This window comes from Arachis hypogaea, chromosome 16 (genome assembly GCF_003086295.3).
Source record: "Arachis hypogaea cultivar Tifrunner chromosome 16, arahy.Tifrunner.gnm2.J5K5, whole genome shotgun sequence".
NCBI classification, from domain to species: Eukaryota; Viridiplantae; Streptophyta; class Magnoliopsida; order Fabales; family Fabaceae; genus Arachis; species Arachis hypogaea.
This window is the reverse complement of record NC_092051.1, coordinates 89,881,012-89,884,782: the sequence shown is the minus strand read 5'-3', so window position 1 is coordinate 89,884,782 and position 3,771 is coordinate 89,881,012.

Here is a 3,771-nt window from a genome sequence, read left to right as displayed (position 1 = left end):
ATATCACTGGGCACTGTTACCATACTGAGAACCTCCGGTTCTCATACCATATTTCTATTGTGTTTTTCAGATGCAGGTCGCAACCCACCTCGGTGAATTGCTTTGGATGGTGGCCGAAGCGGAGGATCTTGGATTCTTTTGGAGTCTTGTTGGTTTACTTTGTTTATATATCTCTCTTTTGAATTTTGTTTAGCCTAGAGTCTTGTATTTGAGTGAACAAACTTGTATAAGCTGCTTTTAATCTGTCAGTATTCTGTATGGTTCTGTATACCGGTATATGGCTAGCCGGCTTAAACTCCGCGAGTCGAGGCTAGTTTCCTATGATATTATATACTTATCTTTTGTTGTATCTCATATGTTTCTTATGCCTTAAGATAGTACGTTTTGCACTTTTCAAATCCATTTTTTTTAGTTATATCCTTCATCAGGCTTCCAGATTATACTATTCCTTATATACTTATATTATGTATGAGCTTAAAACTGTCGTAAGCTCTGATTAACCTTTGCTTTACGATGCGAGGTAAGGCTTAGGCTAATTAGGGTGTTACAGAGAGAGCATAGGATCAAAAAAAAAAAGAAAGACAAAAAAGAGAGTTAAATTCTCAATAGACAAACTTAATGCCAGAGCTCCATGTCTCAGTCCTTCAAATTGTAAATAGTTATGCAGAAAATATAATTGTAAATTATTGACCTGTTGTTAATAAATCTTTCTCTCTCAAAGTTAAAATACTATCTCAACATAAAAAATACAAAATTGTTAATGGATGCATTTTTTAGTAGCCTACATATATCATTGTTTAAAAGTTTGATCCTTTTTACTTCATTGATATAGTAAAGGTGATGAAATTAATACTCAAATCAATGTTGGCTATTTTTTTCTGAGCTTATTCTTTGTTTAATTTCAATGAATTACTTGTCTATGTACCCTAAATGTTAGTGTCATGGCTAAGTGTTTTATTTTTCTAACCAAATTCTAACTTATACTCTGTACTCCAAAAATGAAACATAGTATTGTTATTTATCTTCTATATCTGTTATTATAAAGTATAAATAATTGAGTACAAAATAATTTTTGCTTGAAGACTCAAGCTAAATTTCTGATATTTCTCATGTGTTATTTATAGTATTTATAAACAGGAGACAAACAATGAATTTTTGGTCAAATGCAACGGTAAGAATTGCTTATTTAATGTAATGATACACGTCGCCACCAGGCTCGGTACGTATAACTGTAGTTGGAGATTGCAAGAGATTTATTCTATTGTAATCATTTGTAGTTTCTAAATGACTGAAGTGGATTTGGGTGCAACCTGCAAACCAAGAAATATATCGTAATAAGATATTAATTTATTTTAACAGTACATTAAATTTAAACGGTCACAGATTTACCTTTTATGAGCAGTGTAATTTTTTTGAATGTTCTAAAAAATCTACAATATTGGTTTGGTTATTGACAGAATGCTTCTTGTGAATAAAAACATGATGGTGAAATTTGAGAAAAAAAATATCGTTGTCATATTTGAAGAAGGGGATTTAATAAAATGATTGGATTTCTATTTGAGTGGAGTTACTTTATAATAGTTGGTGCCAGTGGTAGGATTTTAGTCATAAAGCAAGATATTAGTTGTAATACATACTTCTTATGGTGCAAAGATATTTTCTCCTAAACGTCAAATTTGGATCATTGTAATTGATATGAAAATCTTTTATACAATTTGGAAGACTTTTATGTAAGAATAACATTATATATAAACATAATTTTTTGCTTTCTTAACCGTTTACTATGATTGTATTTAAGTGATTAATTGTAATGTCTATAAATTGTTGATCATAACAATGAAGGCTACACATGAATTATGTTGACAGCCAAAAAATGTTGAATGCAATTGGAACATGAATATTACCATTTTTAACTCAATCAATGGTTGTCGATTCCTAAAAGAAATTTTCCCCATCCTTTCTATCGTTGAGGATTTTCCTCCTATGGTTGGTGGTAAAATGGCAGGAGAATTTTTTGTATGTGACATAAATTAAAAAACAAAAAATACAAAGTATCAATAAAACTGCTTACCTGAATGTGTATTTTTGAGAAACAATTAAGGCAAGAAATAATAAGGGTAGTATGAGGTGGAACTTTGTTGCAGAGCATAGTTTAATCTCCTCTTCTTTTGAGCTAGATTGTGATATCTATGTTGTCTTGCTTGCTTCCTATCATCTAGTTCCATATTACAGAATTGATTTAGAGGAAATATTTATACTAAAACAGGTGTGTAATGTTGCTACTAAGCTACTTCTTTCATGTATTTGTTTCTAAGCCACACTGTGAAGAAGGAAAGAATCAAACGTTTAGTTCTATTTTAGACTAACAGCAACCAAGTCTATGAGTCAATAGCAAATTCACTCTCCACTTAAAATTAAGTAACTCAAATTTTGTATTTTATATTTTCTTGAAAAGAATAGTTAAAAAATACCAATATACTTGTAGATGTGAGACCCAACACTGTATCAAAAGCAAATAAGTTACTGTAAGTTAAATTAGTAATTCATTTGGCAAAATTTCAAGTGATTTTTGTTTAACATATTTTATTGAAAAAATGGAACAAATAGAATATGACTTGATTACTTCGTTTATATTATTTGGAAAGAAAATTTTGGTGATGCATCAATACAGTATAGAGCCACTCAAATTACTGACATGATGGTTCCGTCACAAAATGCAGCTTTATACCATGCATAAGGTATCTTGTTTATTAAGTGTAAATTTGGAAAACAAAATGAACGTCCTATTTTTTACAAAAATTATTTCTTACTTACAAAAGATTAGTGAAATTAAAATGGTTTTACCAAGTTGCCCAGTTCCAATTTGATCAAATTTAAAAAAGAGTAGTATCATTGAATCCTTTCGAAATTATATTCAAGTTTGTGTGCAACTAACCAAGACAAAATAGGATTAATTGGCCTTACTATACACATGATTTTATCCATATAATTACATATATATTTCTTGCTACAACATAAAATAACAGACAGGATAAAACTATATATAAGGCAACTAAACTGGAAAAATTCCTATGAAATATTTATGGATGAGCTTCACTTCAATAGCTTAAGACTACTGAACACATTCAACATGATGCTTCTCATATTGATTTGCAATATGGAATCTTGATAAAAAAAATTTCCTTCAAATCAATCCCAGTTTGTTTGGTATCATCAGCTAAACTTATAAGATCTTTATCAATAATAACTTGGGATTATCATATGTACTCAGCCCCTTCAGATTCAAAGTTGACTTCCATTTAAAGCACTCATCCTTTGTATTTATAATGCTTCATATGCACATAGTATAATTATTTTCATCTTTCGGTGAGATAAAAAGGAAACAAACCCTTGGTATCTTAGTAGAAATTGACATTTTGATATATATATTTGTCACGTATGGGAAGGATGTAGAAGGTTTTCTTTATGATATAATAAATCAATATAGAATCTACAACAGATAATCATCACCAGTGAAATGAATCCAAAAGATCTGACCATTTCAGCAACATAATCAGGCCTACCTTTCCTTCATACCTTCACATGCACTTATTTTTGTCCATTGTTGATCTTCAGAGGGATAGACACTATAAAGTATGAAATTTTCCTGCAAATTCCTTTTGAAGGTGTGAAGTATGCAATAATGCATGCTTTTTGGAAAGTAAGCAAAAGTAAAAGCTGGAAAAAAAAACTTGAACCCCAAGAATTTTGGTGGAGGAATTTATCTCTTTG